Here is a 20,900-nt window from a genome sequence, read left to right as displayed (position 1 = left end):
ATTCTAAGGACCTAGAGTAGTTGAATGTGGAATGACCAGTCGCTATGACACGAACTGACCACCAGGAGGCAGACACTCAATGCAGGAGCTGCCCCTGGTGGTCAGTGCACTCCACAGGGGGAGCACTGCTCAGCCAGAACTCAGGCTCATGGCTGGAGAGCACAGTGGCGGTGGCAGGAGCCACTCCCGTCTCCGCAGCAATGCTAAGGCTGTCTGACTGCCAGCTTAGCCCTATGGGGAGTGGGCCTAGCCAGCAGTCGGACATCCCCCGAGGGCTCCCGGACTGCGAGAGGGCACATGCTGGGCTGAGGGATCCCCTTACCCCCGAGTGCACGAATGTCATGCACTGGGCCTCTAGTGTTGTCTATAAAGAGACTCACCTCAGAACAAAAGACACACCCAGGCTGAAGGTAAAGAGATGGAAAAAAAAAATATCATGCAAATAGAAACACAAAAAGGTGGGGTAGGACATTACATAATGATAAAGAGGTCAATTCAACAAGAGATATAACCCTTACGAACATTTATGCCTCCAACATAGGAGGACCTAAATATATAAAGCAAATATTGATGGACATATAAAATAAATATTGATGGCTGATGTTCCCAGTGGTTAGAGCGGTGGCCTGTACACCGAAGGGTCATGGGTTTGGGTTGCAGGTTTGATCCCCAGCCCTGAGCACGTGTGGGAGGCAACTAATCTGTCTCTCTCATATTTCTCTCTCTCTCTTTCTCTCTCTCTGTCTCTATCTCTCCCCCCCTTCTTTTTCTTTCCTCCCTTCCTCCTTTAAACTCTCTCTAAAAATCAATGGAAAAAATATCCTCAGTTGAGGAATAACAAAATAAATAATTTTTAAAAATTAAAAAAAGATATTCACCAATGTTACACCCAATAAGGGGTTAATATCCAAAATTTGTATAGAACTCATATAACTCAACACCAAAAAACCAAACAATCCAATTAAAAAATGAGCAGTGGACCTGAATAGACACTTATCCAAAGAGGACATACAGATGGCTAATAACATATGAAAAGATACTCAATATTTCTAACCATCAGAGTATTGAAAATTAAAACCACATTGAGATACCATCTCACACCTGTCAGAATGGCTAGCATTAATAAATCAACAAATAACAAGTGTTGGTGAGGATGTGGAGCAAAAGGAACCCTCATCCACTGTTGGTAGGAATGCATATTGGTAGCCACTATGAGAAATAGTATGAGGTTTCCCTAAAACTTAAATAGAATTGCCTTATGACCCAGTGATTCCACTTCTGGTTATATATTTAAAGACGCCCCAAACACTAACTCGAAAGAATATATGCAACACTATGTTCACTGCAGCATTATTTACCAAAGCCAACATATGTAATCATCCCAAGTGCCCTTCTATAGATGAGTGGATACAAAAGCAGTAGTACATATATGCAATGGAATATTACTCAATCGTAAATAAATAACGACATCTTATCATTTGGGAGAGTATGGATGGACGTAGATAGTCTTATGCCAGGTAAAATGGATGAGTCAGAGAAAGACAAATACCATATGATTTCATTTACACTGGAATGTAAAGAACAAAAATAAATAAACAAAACAGAAACAGGCATATAGATACAGAGAACAGACTGATGGCTGCCAGACAGGAGGGGGACTGGGGAACTGGGTAAAAAAGGTAAAGGGATTAAGAAGTACAAATTGGTAGTTACAAAATAGTCATGGGGATGTAAAGTACAGCATGGGAAATATAGTCAATAATACTGTAATAACTAAGTATGTTTTCAGGTGGGTACTGGAAATATCAGGGGGATCACTTTATAAAGTACATGACTAACCACTATGCTGTACACCTGAAACCAAAATAATAGTGTATGTAAACTGTAATTGAAAAATAAAACAACAAAAATGAGTAGGGAAACCTGATAATTTCTTTGCATTTTTGCATGACTATTTGATGAAAGAATAAGTGGATTTCCTCTAGAAGCAGAACTAGGTGGGTGCCATTTCAGAAAGTCATATTTTGATTCAATTTGTAGTGAAACATCCATAGAACTGAGAATTGTGTGAAACAGTTCAGCCCTTCTCCCTACCAGGGTCTAGATCAGGGGTGGAGAACCTATTTCATCTGTTAGAGATACCACAAAGGAATTCCTTGTAATGGATGAACAGTATGAACCAGAGCATCTCTAAGGGCTTTTCTAGCTCAAAGGTTGAGACTTTGTTTTCTAAAGGGTCCTGAGTTAAATTAATTCAAGTATGCAACTGAAGTTGCAGGAGAAGGTAAACTTAAACAGCTCTAACAATGACAATGGTATTTGACAGAGAATGAATACGACAAAGAACACAAGCCAACATTGACCAAAATAACATATTTCAAATATTTATACTTACAACAATAAAAAAATGATTCCAATAATTTGACAATGCTTCAATCAGGAGGCCTACACCTTTTAAAATTTCTTAGAAACACCATCTCTGTGTTTGTCTTCATTCTATGAGAAAGCACAGATATCTTGAAATAGCTGCAATTACTTAAAAAAAATTGAGATACTGTATTCACAGAACTTCTCCATCAAAAAATATAATATTAGAAGTAAATTTTCATAAATCAGTTCACTTTCCACACTGTGGCACATCTTGGCAAAGCTACATATACAGAATCTCACTCACAGATTAGATCATACTCACTCCCCAAACTCCCTTAAATGACAGAAAATTTTCTACAGAATTTAGGCATAATAGATTTGAAATCTCGTGTCTACAGTACATTGATGAACACTTAGCTTTTCCCAACCAATCTACAAATGTTAGTTTCCCTCACTTAGTCCTCATACAGTTGGTCTTGCTTGCATTTATCAGATGTCCTGTCAGACCTTGTAATTTCTGCACTCTGATTTAAAACCACACATCTGTCCAAATGAGAAGACTCAACACTCTTAAAACTTAGCCTATGATTTCATCAGAAATAGTCACAAGTAAATAACTTTTTAAGACACAGCTCAGACATAGGGCTAAATTTCTCTGAAATTATGATATTTATTAAATGTAGTTACCCTTTTATATTCATTTTTTTACCTTTGAGGATTAATAAAAGCCATTCTTAGTATCTTCTTCAAATAATCATTTGCAATAGTTTAAATTACATATGCATTAACGAATTTGAAATGTGACAACATTCTAAAACAAAAAATTTTTAAATTTGGTGTGAAAAATTTTAGTGCCTATATAACCTCTGAATGTTGCTGGGAAGGTTAGTATACATTTGATATTTGCCCTGAAGATATGATCCTCATTTAATATGGTTTATTAAATACCTGAAATCCACTCACTGGCCCCAAACTGTATTTCAGATATTTTTTTAGCAATAATCTTGCTTCCTTGTCATTTTTCAAAGATAAAAAAAATTGGACATATCTGAAAGTTACTTTGGATTTACCAGTGTATGTGTAAAGCCTGCTTAGTAATTACTAACCAGTATCAAGTTATTTTGCAGGCCAGAGAACACAGTTAGTGTGTATGACAAACGAGCTGTATACTCATTCATGGTTAGCACCGGGCCATGACTTTCTCATTCACATTTTTCAAAGGCTTACAGCATACGATATACACCTGCATTTATGTGCAGCAAGCATGATAAAGACATTTGGTGTGTTAAACATTTTACATATTCTCCCATTGTACTGCATCTGTAATGTGCCAGAAAAGTAATTAGTGCATCATTCCAAAATGCTATTTAGCCATGATGAGATTTCTGGCATACAATACAGCTTTTAAAAAATATTGCAAATACATTTTCTACTTTAAACACAATATTTCTATGAAAGCAGAGAAATACAAATCTCCACCTATAGTGATATTTTTAAATAATCATAGTGAGAAACTACTGTAACCACTCTGTCAGAGAACGATAACTCACTTCAGGTTCACCATACTTATTCTAACTGAAAATTATCTGTAAAGAACTTTTGTCTTTTTAAGAATTATAAACTTTTCCTCAAATGCAGATTTCCTTTGATGAGTCCCTTGTCAATAAAAGAGCAAATAAAAATCTATTATTAATGATATCTACTATCTAGTTTCCTAGTTTCAAATAACTTTCATTTATATTAATTTGTGTCATGCTTACAATAAGCCACTGAGATAAATATAGTTTTTCATATTGCGATATTATTTTTCATATTTTATAAGCATAGAAAATAAGGCAGGCCCAAAGACATTACCATGTCCCAGTTGACAAAACCAGGAATAAATAGATATAAACAAGAACCTAGGACTAGGTCCTCAGAGTATGCCAGTCTTGGTTCTCTCAAACGCTAAAGGAAAAGCTGAATATTTAACTGTCTTTTTCAACTGCAATGGACTGAATATTTGTGTCCCCACCAATGTGACAGTGGTAGAGGTGATGCCTCTGGGAGGTAATTAGGTCCTGAGGGGAAGCCCTCCTGAATGGGAGTAGTGTGCCTATAAAAGGAACCCTAGTGAGCTCTCTTGCCCTGCTACCATATGAGGACAGAGCAAGAAGGTGGCTGTCTATGAACTAGGACGTGAGCTCTCATCAGATACAATGCATCTTGAACTTGGACTTTCTAGCCTCCAGAACTGTGAGAAATACATGTGTTAAGTAACCCAGTTTATACAGTAGTTTGTCACAGCAGCCCCAACTGATGAAGATCCCAGTTTATCCCCACATCTGCACTGTAACTGGGTTCTACTACAATCTTTTGAAAAACAAGGATGCAAATGTACAGTTTTCTGCCATGTCTCCAATCACAGATTATATAATCTACTTTCTCAGCTAACATTTTCCCCTACTAAACATTTTCCATTGATCTAAGAGTAAATATATAAATAAATAACATCTGAATGTAATGATGTATGAAAAGTCTCAAGCCTTCCGATATATTAACTGATGTTAATTTTTCTCATTGAAGTGTTTAGCTGGAGAGCTAGAGCGTAGCTGTCCTTTGTCATTACAAAATGCAATACCGTTTCTGTGTCTAGGAAACTTTTTCCAGACGGTATTATTGCAAACAATGAGGATTCAATCCAAATGAGATCTCTATTTCTAATACACAAATGCACTAAATCAGTTCAAAGAAACAATGGTAAGAGTAAAGGATTTTATGGTCCTAATCCCATTCCTTTAGCTTTTAAACCTCATTAAAAAATCATAAAAACTTTTCAAAGCACATGAATTTCATTTGACAATCTCACCCCAAAGTCTCTCAGACTGGAACAACAACACTCAAGTTAGGCATCTTTACTTTCCACTAGTCCTTACTTTACTTTGAAAGCATTTCCAAAATAACCAGTGACAAAATAAACAAATGATGATCAGATGGTATTTAGAGTCATTGTATGCTAAGAACTGGCGGATACTTCAAAGATCCCTGTTCTCTGACCCCAGGCAGGGCTATAGCTAAACAATTCAAAATGGGGTTTTTGTCTTCTGACTCTCACTGAAAATTTATTTAAAAGTCTTATATCCCTTCAAAATGTTTAGTACTACTTCAAGATGTTTCTTGGGTCATTATACAGCTAACTGAAATTTAAATTCACCTCTTTGAGTTCTTTCTCTGGGAAACAAAGCATCAGTATCCCTGATAAATTTGTTCCTTTATTTTGAATAACCCCTTGAGAAGAGTTTTGGGGGATAAGGTGAAAAAAGGTGATGCGATTTAAGGAGCCCTAATTGATAGTTACTGTTAGGTCCATCAACTGATGGAATTCATACCTCCCCCCCAGGAAAATGACCTTTAGATTATTTTGCAATGGACTTGCCCTTTTGCTTAGACCACATTCCATTTACTAAGACCAGTAACTTTCCCCTCTGGACTTGCCCAGGATCTGGACCTGCCCAGAGAATTCCCTACCGAGAAAAAGTCCGCCTAGAATCCTTTAAAATCTCTGACTCCCCGTTCCTGGGTGCTGGCACATTTGGGGCTCAGCCCATCTGTTTTCCAGATGACCTAAGAAATTCATAATTCTTTATGTGTTTTGGCCTCATGCACACCTCCGTTGGCGACCCTAACAGTTACAAAATAGTCCTGGGGATTTAAGGGAAAGCATAGGGAATATAGTCAACAATACTGTAAAGCTATCTATGGTGCCAGGTAGGCACTTGAGTTATTGAAGGAGACACTTTATAACCAAATGAATGTTCTATCTGCTCTGTTGTACACTTGAAAGTAATACAAAATACTGTTGAATCCAAACTGTAATAGAAAAATAAAATAATAAAGAAAGAATACCTTGAACTACTCTTTAGAGATCTGAGGAGTACCCAAATGATCACTAGCAAGACACTTAGTATGCCAGTTTATATCCCTTACCATTTGATTCAGATCATGTCAATACTGTATAGCAACTTTCAAATAACAAACACCCTTCGCAAATTTAGTTGTGCTTTTGAGACCTAGAATGGAACTAAGATTTATCTAGTAAAGTGTTTCTCTTCTATTAATATCCACAAAAAGCACTGGAGAGCTTATTAAAACACAAAATGAGTGGTCCTACCCTCAGAGTTTCTGGTTCATTAGGTCTGAAGCAGGCCCCACGAATGTCCATGTCTAACAAATTCCTAGCTAATGTGGCTGCTGCTGGTGCAGAGACCATTTATAAGTATCACAAATCGATGACAGCAGTTCTCAATTTTGGCTTCACATTAGAATCACCTGGGCACAATAAAATGAAACCTAAATCCGGGCCCCACTCCCATGGAGCAATTCAAGTGGTCCAGGTAAGGCCAAAATTATTATTATTACTACTATTTCTAAATCTTTGGAGGAGGAGAAAGCCCACCAGAAAGATTGGCAATAAAATATCTGGGAAAAGTGCCTACCTTTTAAGTCTTCTGGACGTTTCCCTAGATGTCTAGGGTATCTCCTCCTCACCGCCACAGACTGTTAAAGCACAGCTCCCATCTCCCCCATGAGCCTCAGAGGCTCAGCTATGTGAGGCAGGGAAATAGCGAGTCACTGACTCGAGATTTGCAGGACGGTTGGAGGAGGAGGAATTAGAAACAAGGAGGCTATTTCAACCATGTGGGCCAGAAATAATAAGGGAAATGTTTAATGTATTTGAAAAGAAAGCAAAGAATGAACTAGTCACTGTAAATGAAAATTCATACCACTGGCCAACACCAAATAGAGAAGCAGGAGTCAAGTAGATTCAGATTTTGATCCTATGCTATTGTAGTGCCTTCCACAGTTTCTAGCACACAGTGCGCCATAAATATTTGTACATTAAAGAACTGACCCTACAAAAATGCAAAAGGCAGAAAACAGTACGTTCAGATGTTTAGGAAGGGTGTCTCTCTCTACAGCCTTTGCGGAGAGAGGCTGCAACTCATCGCATACAGATGGGAAGGATGTTGGCTGGCTATTTTGCATATTCCAAACCTTAAAACCTTAAAAAAAGATACGGTTTTATTTCTCGTGATTCTGTGGGTGGTTCTCTGCTTCATGGTGTTGGCTGGCACAAAGGAAGCTAGAAGATGCAAATGTCCTCATTCATCAGGCGGGGCGCTGGTGCTGACTGCTGGCTGGCAGTTCCCTCATGTGAGACTTCACGCGGCCATTTGCGTATCCTCACACAGTTGCACTCCAAACACACAGGTGAAAGCTGCAGGTCTGTTATGGCAGAGCCCTGGAAGCTACAGTGTCATATCCAACACATTCTAGTGGCCAAAGGAGTTACACGGCCAGCCCTGATTCGAGGAGAGAGGAAGCGAACACCTTTCAATGGGAAGAGTGCCAAGGAATTGCAGCCGTGTTTAACCACCACAGCCCATTCTCTGTCCACAAACTTACATTCCCATGCATACAAGGCCTGCTCACCCTCTCCCCAAGTCCCTGCCCCCCAAAGTTTTAGCCCACTACGACATCAAGTTCAGGCTTCAAATCCAGGATCGTGTCACCTAAATCAGGTCCTCAGTGCTATGAGACAATGTCCTTAAGTTTCTTAGAGACCCTTACAACTAGCTGAGAAGATCTAGGAAGTGCTGCCTTAAATCTTTTGAAATCTTAATACTAGGTCTTACAGCTATGCCCTGGCTTTTATTTTTACCCTGAGACCAAGTTTTATGGCAGTAGTGCTCTGGACCTAATCTTTAGACCTGAGGTGATTTCTGTACTCACAGTACCTTTTACTGGGTAAGGAAGCTGGTCCATGGGAAAGTTTTATTTATGACCCTAGAAAATTATCATCTAGAAATATTTCCTCTACAGTCTACTTAAAATCTGAATAGTCTCTTTTTAAATTCATCTCTGCAATACTTTGATTATAGGTGGTTAAAAAAATAAGCTAATTGGCACTTCAATATTCTGCTGGAAAATCTCCCAAGTTAGATCCACAATTCATTAGGTTCATTTTCAATCTTCCATGTAGGGGACAGTCTTGCTGATTTTTCCGCCACTATAAAAAACAATGGTACTATTTTATGTTCTCCAATAGCAAGTTTCCTCACTGTTCTTCCGGGCAACATTTTTTTTTTTAAATCTTTACCAAAGGATATGTTTTTATTGATTTTTAGGGAAAGAGAAAGGGAGGGAGAAAGAGAAATATTGATGTGAGAGAGGAACATTGATCAGCTGCCTCCTGCACGCACCTCGACAGGGGATGGAACCCACAACCTAGGTATGTGCCCTGATCTGGAATCAAACCCGCAACCTTTTGGTGTACAGGGCAATGCTCCAACCAACTGAGCCACCCACTGAGGGCCCAGCCAACTTTTAATAGCCTTCTTACTGCCCTTCAGGTCTTCTCCGCCATCTGGTCTCAAAGCTCATGCCAGATGCTTTGTTATGACAGCACCGCACTTCTAGGTATAGTTGTTGTTTTGGCTCTTAATTGCCATGTAACAAACCATCCCAAAACTCAGCAGCTAAAATAGCAAAATCATTCTCCTGATGCTGTGGGATGATGAGGCAATCTGTTTCACATGGTGTTGGCTTCAATGGTGGGATGGCTGGAAGGTCCAAAATGCCTCAATCACAGAGCTGGCACTTGGGCTGGCTGCTGGCCTGGAGCTCAGCTTGGGCTGGTGACCAGGGGCCTGGCCGCTCCTCCACCCAGCCAGGTAGGCTTCCTCACAGCAGGGTGGCTCAGTTCTAAGGAGGAACCTTTCAAGCACATGAACGCAGAAGCTACAATTCTCTTTAGTCCAGCCTTAGAACCCTACACCATTTCTGTCCCATTGGATTGCTTCAAAAAGGAAACAGGGCCAGCTCAGATCCAAAGGGAGGGGAAACAGAGAGTCTATCTCTTGATGGGAGAATCACAAAATATTCGCAGCCATCTTTGATCCCCCATAGGAAGTCGTGAGTATTTAAGTAGTAGATAGTGTCATAGAAATGAATTAATAACTCTTCGAGAGAGTAAATTTAGTGAGTGAATAACAGAACTTTTCTCCCCTAGATAATATATCAGATGAAGGACTACCAGACACAGAACAATAAAGGGGGAGAGAGAAGCAGGGTCAATGAAATAAAGGAGAAGCGCAGTATTTCTGGAACACAAAAACCAAAGAGTTTCAAGGAGAGAAGCTGGCATCATAGTCCAATAACACAGAGAAACCAAAGGAGAACAGAGAGGTGTGATACCATTCTGCAACCTCTTACCCAAAGCAGTAGACTGGTCTAAGAAACAATCATAAAACTATTCTAAATATTAAGATTTATATGATTAACCCTAATCATTTAAAGCCCCAGGAGAAAGTTACTGAATACGGCAATTAAAACCATGGGAACAACCTTAGATATCCTAATAAAAGCTCAGTTGCTCTGAGTTTTAAGGAACATTCTTTTTTAAAATTATTTTTTTGCATTGTTTAAAGTACTACATCTGTCTCCTTTTTCCCCGATTGACCACCCCAGCCCCTACCACCCCCCAGGACAAGCCCCCACCGCCCCAATGTCTGTGTCCATTGGTTATGCTAATATGCATGCATACAAGTCCTTTGGTTCATCTCTTACCCCCCTACCCTCTCTTTGAGGTTGGACGGTCTGTTCAGTGTTTCTTTGTCTCTGGATCTATTTTTGTTCATCAGTATGTGTTCATTATATCCCACATATGAGTGAGAGCATGTGATAGTTATCTTTCTCTGACTGGCTTATTTTGCTTAGTATAATGCTCTCCAGGCCCATCCATGCTGTTGCAAATGGTAAGAGTTCCTTCTTTTTTACAGCAGCAACGTAGTATTCCATTGTGTAGATGTATCACAGTTTTTTAATCCATTTGTCTGCTGATGGGCACTTAGACTGTTTCCAGAACATTCTTTACTTATCCTTGTTTCTCACAGTCATGAAATAAATCATGTATTAATTAAAAAAATTTAAAGGCAGACTGACTTCTGCGTGCAGTGCCTCATTTAAATGTCTGGAGTCTTGAAAGCTTGACTGCACTATGTTCTCCTAAAAATGGACTTGAGAGGTTGTTTGGAGGTTCTAGCAGCTACTCATATACCCTTGACTGAAGACCAGTCGTCTCCTCTGGGAGGAAGGTCATCTACTTTGGGAGGGATGAATGTGGACCAGTGAGGAAGGAAGGGGACACCTGCCTAGCCAGCCAGATCAGGTGAATCAACCCTGGCGATCAACAGGGTGACAGATGTCAAAGCCAGATTGCCCTCCCATCCCATCATGTATTTAATTTAGATGGTGATTATCTCACAGGAAAAACCCTCTTAGTTTTTGGATGTTTTTAGTGAACTACCAAATTAACTAGAACATATTTAAAGAAGTTGCAGCCACATGATTATAATATTATTTGTTGAGCATACACCACCAGTGGCTCATAATTCTTAGAATGTGTATCTTCAAGCCCTTCTCCCCGACCTTCATTGTTTACAAAAATGTCTCCCTGACATCCATCTCCACCTCACAGTAAGAAAGCCATAAAATAGAGCCAAACTCAGTGCCTCTGCAGTTTCTTGTGAATCATACATGCTCTCCTTTCAAATGACTGGCTGAAAGCAGAGATCATCATTCCATTTGCTTCTCCTAATTCTTCCATAGGTGACCTACCTTCACAAGAGCAGAATCATATGGACTATATACTCTAGGAAGAAACCAGAGAGATTTGTAAAGTCCAAGTCTTTACAAATAAGGAAATGAAAGTTCAGAGATGTTCAAGTGGCTTCTCTAGGGTCAAAGGGTAAAAAATGAGCTTAGGGCCAAGTTTCTTAATTTGAAAAGAATTGGATGGTTAGCAGTACTGATTCTGGACATGTAGCCTAATTAATAATAGACCTTTCTAATAAAAATAAAACAGGGTTTTGGAACATGAAGCTGCAAATATAGTCCAGAACAATTCTATGTTATAATTTTTCAACTATAATTCAAAATGAGATCTTCTTTTTTAACTTTGGAGCAGACAAACCAGTGTATTCTTGAAATTCTTAAAAATATGAGTGACTCATCTTAAACCTTTCTCTAAAGTTAACATTTACATGCACTCAATTATGGAGGCTAGAACTTGGGATACCAAGGAGATACGAGGCCTTGTTCTGCTTTCACAGGATTTATATTCCTACTAGAAGCCCAGCGCACGAAATTCATGCACGGGTATGGTCCCTAGGCCTGGCCTGCAATCAGGGCCTTCTTCCCCAGATGCCGGCCCAACCCCCCACTGCCACCCACCACGGGGTCCCCTCCACCATTGGGCGATTGGAGCCTGCCAGACGGGGGGGAGATACCAAGAGGTTGGCTGTTCCGGCCGGCTCGCCGGCCCCGCCTCTGGTTGCCCTCTATGTTGGGGGCGACTGGCAGGGTGGGGGCCTTGGCCTGGTGCCACCCGTGTCCACCACCACCCACCGTCAGTTCCCTGAGCACCATCAGGTGATCGGAGCCTGCCTCCCGGGGGCAGGGACCGAGAGATTGGCCTACAGGCCCCGATTGGGCGATGGGGGCATGTGGGCTGGGGGTAAATCCTGCATTGAGTGTCTGCCCCCTGGTGGTCAGTGTGCGTCAGAGTGACCAGTTGTTCCGCCATTCAGTTGATTTGCATATTACCCTTTTATTATATAGGATTGTGGAGGGAAAACATGCATAGCTGAAAGCACCCCATCTTATAGTGTCACTTCTATGCCAAAATGGGTACGATGAAGGCTAAACCCAAATAGTCCTACATTTGGTTCCATACAAACCAAACAACCCAAGAGACTGGGTGAAACATAACTGAACAACAACACTTGTCAGAGAGGGGTCAGAACATTAATCTGTTCATGTAACAAATATTTACAATGCCTACTATGTGCCAGGGGGAGTTCTAAGTGGTCGGGGAAATACAGGTATGTCAGATAGACAAGACCCTGTTCTGACGGACCTTACTGGGTAGTAAGGAAAGAGAGATGATAACCAAGTAGATAACACAAAGTCAGAAACACTATGAAGACTCTAAAGCTACGTTAGGTTGGAGAGTCAGGGAAGGCCTCCTTGGAGGGACTGCCATTACAGCACAGATCCCAGATCTAAATGGAGCCAGACGTGATGATGCTGAGGAGGGTCATTCCACGAAGGAGTAAGAAGCTCAGGGTATGTGAGGATCAGAAAGGAGGCCCCGCGGCTGGCATGTCAGGAGCCTGTGGAAAGAAGATGAGTGACAGAGGGCCGGCAGCCAAGGTAAAGAGTTTGGATAATGCACAGTTCAGGAGTGACAGAAAAGCCACTGAAGAGCCATACGTGCAGGAAGAGTTGATATGAGCTTTTAAAAATTTAGAGTCAAATCAATGAATCAGCAGGGAAATGTGGCTATACTCAAAAAGTCAACGGATCTGCATCTTCATCTATAAAAAGAAGGGTGTTCAGAAAACCAGGGAACAGACCCAATGTGCTCACCACTGCTCCCCCTCGACTCTACGCTCAGGGTGACACACTTTTTTTAAAAAAATATATTTTATTGATTTTTTACAGAGAGGAAGGGAGAGGGATAGAGAGTTAGAAACATCGATGAGAGAGAAACATCGATAAGCTGCCTCCTGCACACTCCCCACTGGGGATGTGCCCGCAACCAAGGTACATTCCCTTGACTGGAATCGAACCCGGGACCCTTCAGTCCACAGGCCGACGCTCTATCCACTGAGCCAAACTGGTCAGGGCAGGGTGACACACTTTTAAGACATATGTTGTACTCACACTAGAAAGTCATGCTATTTCATACAGTGCATAAATCAAAGTCAAAAGCTCTGCTACAGAGCTAATCTAAGATTAATCTTCTATAACTATAAAAGAAGAATGATGTTTGCAGGAAGCAACAGAACACAGGACTTATTTATTTCTGACTTGCCTATTCTCAGAAAGCATGGCCATCTATTACTTATGAAAACCTGGCAAACCAATTCTATGCATTAAAAATACCACCTTAAACAAAAGTCTGAAAAATACAGACATGGAGTTATGCAGTCTAAGTCTGTTGGAGACATTATATTCTTTAGATTTTTAATGTTAAAAATGAAAAAATCTCTCTCCTCTCTCCCTCTCTCTCTCTCTCTCTCTCTCTCTCTCTCACACACACACACACACACACACACACACACACACACACTTTCCTATATACAAAATTGACAAAGCACAGTAAAATAACATTTTACCAAACTGTATATAGATTTAATTTTCTGTTTAACTGGTTTAAAAACATCAGGATTTTACTCATGTCATCTATAAAAATAGTTATATTTTTTTACATACTAAGTATTCATTATTTGTTCGCCCCAAGCTACCAATGTAATAGTAATTATCTTTACCATGTGTTCACAATTCAGAATATTAATCTTACCCTATGAATGCTGGTCAACCGGAAACTTTGCAATTAGTTTCTATTTGAAAAATTCCTAAAGAGAAATCATAAACATATTGTTATATTTTACGCATCACGGGACTCCAACACAATTTGTCAATTTATATGGTACTAAAACTTTCAACATACAAAAAAGTAACTTTTTAAAAAATTGAGTGTTGCCCTAGCCGGTTCGGCCCACAGACTGAAGGGTCAAATGTTTGATTCTGTACCTCGATTGCAGGCTCAATCTTTGGCCCTGGTCGGGGCATGTGCAGAGGCAACCAATCGATGTGTCTCCGTCACTTCGATGTTTCTCTCTCTCTCTTTCTCTTTCTAAAAATCAATGGAAAAGATATCTTCGGGTGAGGATTAACAAAAAAATAAATAAGAAAGTGAGTGTTGCTAAAGAGATCACCTTCTGACCTCTCATAAAAGGTGTTAACTAATACCCAGGGAAAGAAACAAGTCACTATCAGAAATCACAGATTTAATCTCATCACCATGGCAACTTATAAAGTGTAGAATATGAACATTAAATTTTTAGTGAAAAATGAGATAAGCATTATATCTAAGGCACCACTCATTTCATAAATAAAAGATAGAAACACCAATTGAAAATATTTATGCTTCTTACAGAAAAAAAGGAAAACATGGGGGAAGGAAGAAAGATTTAATATTTGAGATTGTTTTCTCATTCCAGGTTTTTTTGTTTTATTTTTGCTGGACTGGTAATTTTACACAATTGTGCCATTGTAAAATTCAATGGCAAAACACAGATCTCCTTTGCCTCACCATTTATCATAGTTTTTCTCGATGTTAGTTTCTCCAAACATAATTCATACATGGGTATGTCATAGTTTACAAAACCATTTCGCTACAGAATATTAGATCTTTTCTTTTTATTACTAATAATGTTGTAAACATTTCTGTACTCTGGTCATATGATTTCTTTTGCATAGACTTTGAAAGTGAGATAAAGAGCATGAATATTTTAAGGCCTCTGATACGTAACATCAAATTATTTCCCAAGAAGGTTATGCTAATTTTCTTTCCTATAAACAATATATCAGTAGAACTTTCACCAGATGTTAGAATCACCATTAAAAAAGGCAAAAAACAAACCAATCCCAACAACAACAAATAAAAGACACTTCACTAATTCCATGAAAAAATGATCTTATTATTGCTTTATTTTGCATTTCTTTGTTTAAGTGGGGTTGAACACTTACCAATGTTTTATTAATGAGTTTCATTCCTTTTTCTACTTATTTACCTAAACCAGAGGAATATATTGCCGAGAGATATAAATGTAGAACTTAAAAAAAGCTTTCTCAGAATGACAATCTGTCATCTCAGAGTGCAACCATTGCTATTAGGTAAACACACACACACCACACAACAACAACAACAAACAAAATATACTTCAGTTTCTTTATTCAGGCTAAAGCCAAATCACTCTAATTTTAGAAACCATAGCAGAAGTTATCGGCTTTCTTCCTCCCCAGCAGCAAACAAAAGTACAAGTTGGAAGGATGAGCATGCAAAAATACTAAATGGCAATGCTTCTCAGAACAGAATAAATAGTCCATGTGAGGCAGGATAAAAACAAGCCTGGGACTCACAGTAATTCTGCAGACCCAGCTGCCCAGAGACAGCATCTGTGGCTTCTCCAGTTTGCTATGCTAATGAATGTTACAAAACTAGCATTCTCTCCTCCCTCAAAAACATTTTCTTTCCCCAGCAGCAGGGCACAGGACATATATTTTCACTTTAAAAGTCAATTCCCGAAAGTCATCTCTGAATCTGGAAGACAAGCAAAACACTGAGACTTCCCTTTCTCAAGTAAGAGCTTCTGTTCAGAAGGTTCCCCAAAAGAGATTGATAAGGGACTACTCCCCAGTGACTATGGCTTAAGGAACAATAGGGGCAACCAGCCTTCTTTTTTTTTTTTAAATATATTTTATTGATTTTTTACAGAGAGGAAGGGAGAGGGATAGAGAGTTGGAAACATCGATGGGAGAGAAACATCGATCAGCTGCCTCCTGCACACCTCCCACTGGGGATGTATCCGCAACCAAGGTACATGCCCTTGACCAGAGTCGAACCTGGGACCTTTCAGTCCGCAGGCTGACGCTCTATCCACTGAGCCAAACCGGTTAAGGCGAACCAGCCTTCTGATAGAAAACAAAGGCCCCAAGGTTTTTACTGTGAAAAGTGAGAAGCCTGAATGCTCTTATTTCTTGCTTGTCAGTAGAAAGAATGGAGATTGACAAAACAAACTCTCTTGTAGTAAATCGAAGAACTACTGTAAAACTTTGGAATCTGAGAAGGGCTTTCCATTTGGGTGAGTTTGTCTGTTAGTGAAAAGTAAAATTCTACAATTAAAGATTTGGCAAGAAGTCAAGAATCTTCTCATAGTCACTCGATGTCGTTTTGCAGGTCATCAAATACGGCAAGAATCACTGCAATATCCTAGTCACTTTGCTTTGTGCAATTCCGAAAGGTTAAGGCTTTCAGGGATGTGAAATTAAAGTGTCCCATTTCATCAATTTGAAAGGAACATTTCACTTTACCATCTGTCCCACCCTGGGATCACGTCCATGAATCACTTCCCTGAGCCACCCTGACCGCCCCAGGCTGACGCCACTGCTCTTCCATCTCTGTCCCTGGAACACTTTACTAATAGTTCTCTCACACTGTTCCGCAAGCAATTGCCTCACGTTCCTTGGGGACTGGGGCAGGACCCCTGGGACCTACCCCAGTGTCTCTTCCCAGTGATAGATTGAGGGCCTGGGTATCACAGTGGCTTCCATGCACCGATTCATCAAAGGGGTGTTGAAAACAACTCTGGAAACTGAATTAGATTGAACAAAAATAGTATCTACCAGAACCTCTCTCAGGAATTGTTCAGAATGTGGTTGGAAGGAAAGATAAGGAATCTGCTATTTTACTTCTGGCCCATTGAGATCCTGGGAACGGGCAGAGGGGGAACCAGAGGGCCTCTTTGGCTACGCTCTTCCCTGTCATAGAGTGCTTGCCTTCTCCTCTTAACAATGTCATGAACCAGGATTTAAAGAATGCCAGTCTGAAGTGACATCAAATCATCAGCCTGCCCAGGGTAACACGTTACTTGCTCACCTAGAGCGACCCCCTGTCTAGTCCTGTCCTGTCCTGTCCCCACCATTAAAAAATTAGTAAATAATTACTGAGTGAACAAATAACACTAGATCAGGATCAAACCCCATTAGGAACCAAGGGTTCAGCAGGCCTGGCTCTCTGAAAGATCTGTGAACACACTGGTGCACTCACGATGGGTCTGGAAGGGGGCACACACAGTGGAGGGGACAGAGCCTCACGCATTGCCATCACCCTGGGGCAGAAGCAGATGCTAAGCCTTCATCCTACAGCAGCGGTTCTCAACCTGTGAGTCGCGACCCCTTTGGGGGTTGAACAACCCTTTCACAGGGGTCGCCTAAGACCATTTGAAAACACATATATCCAGTGGTTCTCAACCTTCCTAATGCCGTGACCCTTTAATACAGTTCCTCATGTTGTGGTGACCCCCAACCATAAAATTATTTTCGTTGCTACTTCATAACTGTAATTTTGCTACTGTTATGAATCGTAATGTAAATATCTGATATGCAGGATGTATTTTCATTGTTACAAATTGAACATAATTAAAGCATAGTGATTAATCACAAAAACAATATGTAATTATATATGTGTTTTCTGATTGTCTTAGGCGACCCCTGTGAAAGGGTCATTTGACCCCCAAAGGGGTCGCGACCCACAGTTTGGCGACCCACAAGTTGAGAACCGCTGCCCTATAGGAAGGAAGGAAGAAAATTCGTAGCTGACAACTTCCCCACCACAAGTGACATCTAACAAATCGGAATGGAGAAGTGCTGTCAAACTCAGCATGACTGGCTGCTTTAGAATGATGGCCAGTCTTGTTGAATCAAAGATGGGTCACTGGTTAAATGCCACAGCATTCCTGAGTAACCTTAAAATCTTGCCCAATAACTTCACAGTTCTTCTTTTATACAAGTTAACAGTATAATGCAACAGGAATAATGCCGGAACCAATGGAATTATCAAGTTATCACCCAAGCAAGGATGGTATGCATCTTGCCCTGTTCACCTTCCCCCGAGACCAGGGTTCTAGGACGGCAAGGACATTTCTTGTTTCCCCAGAGCCTGCCACATGGCAGATGCTCTATATGTATGTCATTCCCAAACCCTGGGAGCTATGATCAAACTGACAGCATTGCAGGTCCTTGAATGGTGTCAGTCTTATAAAACCAGTAACTTCTCACAGGGATCACTGTAAAGATTGCTACATCTGGTATAACATATTCTTAACCCAATGACAAAATTCAAATTGCCATGCACTGCAAATCAGCCTAATGTTTATCCTGAGCTCATTTCTGACCACAAAATACAAAGGTTTAATGCTCACCAAGTAGTAAATGACCATTAAACACAAAAGATGTTTTAAATGGACACTGCTGTCCATTGACGCCCAAAACATGTAATTGCTCCATACCTCATGCTTCTTCAGCATTTAGGGAGTGTAGATAGTTCTTACGACACTTCCATTACTCTTCAACACGAAGAGCTGGTTAGATGCCTTCCTGCCTCTCATTTTTGGGCTCTTAGAAGAGCTCCGTGTACAGGACAGGACCCAACACACAAGAGATTCTCAATTGTTGAATGGAAAAAGGAGGCAGGAGATGGAAAGGGGAAGGCTACGATTTACTGTGTACTTAGTGAGGCAGGTATTATGATCTCAACGCTGAAGGTGAGAAAGCTGAGGACTGGAATTTGCTCAAGCTCACAAAACAAACCCAGAATTCACACCAGCTCTAAGAGCCATCTGCTACAACCGCCCCTCCAAGGAGCTATGTAAAATGGAGTTTTATATAGAATATGACATCCCTCCTTTTAAAAAATCTGCAATCTGTCTTTTAGAGAAACTAAAGACACACTCTAAAAAACTCAGATCTATATAGTTTTCTAGCTCATTACTCAGTGTTCCATTTAGTGGAACAGAATCAACAAGTGCTCCCTCCATCCTGCCAGCCTCTATTACGTAGTTAAGATCAACATGATAGATAGCCAGGGTGCATCCTGCCCGCACAACCTCTTACAGAGAAACAATTACCCACCAGTTTAAAGACAGGAGGAACAGCTGTACTTACGTTTAATCTGTACTTAAATAATGTTTTACCTGGCTTTTCTTCCTGCTTTCCTATTAAAATATGGTTCAAAAACAGAACCTAGACACAGAACCTACACAGAACCTAGAGACAGAAGAACTTCGCTGGAGAGAACATGGCAAAAGATCCTGGACAGAAACTGGCCACAGAACCTAGAGACAGAACCTAGCGAGAGAACCTGGCTGAAGAACCTAGAGACAGAACCTGGCTACAGAACCTGGATAGAACATGGCAAGAGAACCTGACTAGAACCTGGTGACTGAACCTGGCTGGAGAACCTGGACAGAACCTGGCTGGAGAACCTAGCGAGGGAACATGGCTACAGAACCTGGCTGGAGAACCTGGAGAACCTGGCTGGAGAACCTAGCAAGAGAACATGGACACAGAACCTGGCTGGAGATCCTGACCAGAACTTGGCTAGAGATCCTGGCTAGGCTGCTGATCAACTGAACGCTGTCTCTGTGTCATTCCTTCTTCGCCGACTCCGTCTACACCTTTAGGAACCCCTGGACCTGCTGGGGTTGGACCCCAGCAAAAACCAGCAGAGTCCAGTTTGATACAACATAGTAACTAATTTCACCTAACGGTAGCCCCAGTCTCATACACTCATCTATATCCTATATAATAAAAGAGAAACATGTTAATTGACCATAAAAAAAAATATGGTTCAAAAAAATTAATACCACATCACCGAAATATGACCTTCTTTCTGAATGACTTAATAAAGGAGTACCACATGACCTCAATTTGCTGTTACTTTCAATATGTTACTTTGTTAGGCCTAGTTCTTATCCTCAAATTATTATGAATATTTGAGAGACCTGGAAGGAACAGTAGCAGAACAGTTGAGATCAAATTCTGACTTTGTCATTTACCATCTACTTGACCCTAGATTAGTATCAATAAGTATCAATAAGTGTCAGTTTTCTCATCTGTAAAATAGATATTAATGAAGTTGTTTCAAGAATTAAATGAGGTAACTATAAATCAAATGCGTAGCACAGCAGCAGGTACAAAATAAGTGCTCAAAATGGTAAGTTATTAACAGAGTAGTAGCTATACCTAAAATTAATTCTTAGAGGTGGGCTTTAATGTATTATCCTCTTAAGAGAAACTAGATTGGATGTTACGGGGTTTGGTTCTCTATCTAAATTAGTAATTTCCGGGAGGCCAGGGGATTGTCAAGGGCGGGGGGGGAAAAAAGGAGACATATGTAATACTCTTTGTAATACTTTAAGCAATAAAATAAATAAATAAATAAATAAATAAAATAAAAAAATAAATTAGTAATTTCCATGCCAAATTTTGCAATATGTCACATGACTCCAGTTACTACTCCAGTGTCATTAACTATAACTGTAAATTACCTCAATTATTTAATATATGACCCATAGGAAGACAAAGTATTATGAAGCCAAAATAATATACACGGATGCCCCCCTTTTAAAAAATTAACCTGTACAAGAACCTCCAGTTTTTGATGCAATGCCTATCTCCCCAATCAAGATCCATGCTGCAGACAAGACAGATAGAGCCAATGCCACCTAAGCAAAGCCATGTTATAAGTCTATAAACCTGTATGTTTAAATATGTAAATCTTATATGAAACTATTATCATAGCTGAGAATTTATGTGATGCCACAGAATTGCACACTTTTATGATTAAAATGATAAATTTTATGTTACATATATTTTACCACCAAGAATATTTATAATCATGTAAAACAGGAAAACTGTTCTGCTTTAAAACGAACATAATAAATTACACAAATTAAATATATAGCAAGCCCCAGCGTACTAAAAACATGCCAACACACCAAAATATAATTTTCCTGTGTCAAATTTGCTTTGTTTATAATTTATAGGTTATTATAAAATAACTAAATATTTAATTACCA

The 20,900-nt window shown here is 40.0% G+C and overlaps 1 protein-coding gene across 10 annotated transcripts in view; it reads right to left on the bottom strand.

Annotated features, from left to right (window-relative positions):
- The window catches only part of LRRC8B (leucine rich repeat containing 8 VRAC subunit B), an 80,231-nt gene that overhangs the window by 21,878 nt on the left and 37,453 nt on the right, over positions 1 to 20,900 (bottom strand). For 5 of the 10 annotated variants that reach the window (XM_036352267.1, XM_036352268.1, XM_036352259.1 and 2 more), the window contains 2 exons: positions 13,778 to 13,832; positions 2,396 to 2,496 (listed from right to left, as the gene is read on the bottom strand). The exons of 1 other annotated variant lie outside the window; for it this stretch is intronic. The gene's annotated coding sequence lies outside the window, so the exon portion shown is untranslated. Of the gene's footprint in view, positions 1 to 2,395; positions 2,497 to 6,845; positions 7,713 to 13,777; positions 13,833 to 20,900 lie in introns of those variants that run through there. 4 more of the 10 variants (XM_036352264.1, XM_036352265.1, XM_036352262.1 and 1 more) reach the window with 3 other exon arrangements.

Source organism: Myotis myotis, unplaced genomic scaffold (genome assembly GCF_014108235.1).
Source record: "Myotis myotis isolate mMyoMyo1 unplaced genomic scaffold, mMyoMyo1.p scaffold_m19_p_2, whole genome shotgun sequence".
Taxonomy (NCBI): Eukaryota; Metazoa; Chordata; class Mammalia; order Chiroptera; family Vespertilionidae; genus Myotis; species Myotis myotis.
The sequence above is the reverse complement of the archived record's forward strand: the minus strand, read 5'-3'. Positions and strand labels throughout refer to the sequence as shown.